At 38.3% G+C, this 1,106-nt stretch overlaps 1 long non-coding RNA gene across 1 annotated transcript; it reads right to left on the bottom strand.

The window, feature by feature from the left end:
* Window positions 1-65: 65 nt before the first annotated feature.
* On the bottom strand, window positions 66-1,100 carry LOC107835537 (uncharacterized). The gene is made up of 2 exons (XR_001661319.1): window positions 843-1,100; window positions 66-208 (listed from the first exon to the last, which is right to left on the bottom strand). It is a non-coding gene; the product is annotated as an uncharacterized LOC107835537 (long non-coding RNA).
* Window positions 1,101-1,106: the final 6 nt, after the last annotated feature.

Genomic DNA, 1,106 nt, shown 5'->3' with positions numbered 1-1,106 from the left:
AGGACCTTGATATAAACTACAGTAAGTACAATAATGTGTGGAGTGAGCAGAAATAGAGACTTTGTTCACTCAGACACAGGAACTTTTATTTTTCTGTTTGTCTCAACTTTCCATGGAGCTCTGCCATCTCAGCTGGTAGCTGCTTCCTCCTGATGGAGATCCAGGTGTTCTGACGGTTCTCCATCATGTCAGCCATGTTGCTCTCCTTCTGCTCCCTGGTAATCAGATGTTATAGCTTACAGCACATAAATGTAGATAAATAACAGAGTTACTAATGTGGAAGTTACATACACATAATTAATTATTTAAAACAGACATTAAACTTTATATATACATAACACTTTTTATTTTACCATACAGACAGAATTATAAATAACTGGAATAGTTGTAAATTAAAGACAAAATCTAAAATTACTTGTAATTTTTAGACCTATGTAGACATACAGCCATGGATAAAATACCTCTATCATTTTCTTCAGGTTTATTGCTCATTCTACATTTCATAATCCATAACAATATGATTAGAGAACTGATATCTAGACATTTTACAATAGGATGTCATATGACATGTTTTATTATCTCACAACGTGGGAAACTCAGATGCAACAGCAAAATGAGAAACAATCAAAGCAGGTAGATTCACACAAAGATAAAAGAAGGCAACATGCTGTACAATATTGAGTTATTTATAACTAATGTGCATCCGAGTGTCTTCAGAAAATGTTCATGTTGTGTTTGAGCAGGAAAAATACAGCAGACTTTGTGTTTTAAATGTCGTCCATGACTGTATGTATGCAACCTTAAATGTAGTAACAACCAGACTATATCTACAAACTGCTCACCTGGCTGGGAGCAGCAGCGGCGTCAGCTGCGTCTGAGTCGGGGTTCACCTTGGGGCTCCGTCGGCTCCGAAGCGGCTAACGAGGCTTTACATTCTCATTCCTCACGGCTCCATCGAGCTGCCGCTGAATATTGAAATCCGAAGCAAAGAAAAAAAATCTGGCATCTTTTAGTTCTCGGCTTGTTTGTATCTGCCATCACTTCCGTGTTGCAGCGAGTTTCAAACGTTGCGCCTTCATTTTTCTTCTCTCTTCGCTGCTCCGTCT

This window comes from Poecilia formosa, unplaced genomic scaffold (assembly GCF_000485575.1).
Source record: "Poecilia formosa unplaced genomic scaffold, Poecilia_formosa-5.1.2 Scaffold3850, whole genome shotgun sequence".
In the NCBI taxonomy this organism is placed as follows: domain Eukaryota; kingdom Metazoa; phylum Chordata; class Actinopteri; order Cyprinodontiformes; family Poeciliidae; genus Poecilia; species Poecilia formosa.
The sequence above is the reverse complement of the archived record's forward strand: the minus strand, read 5'-3'. Positions and strand labels throughout refer to the sequence as shown.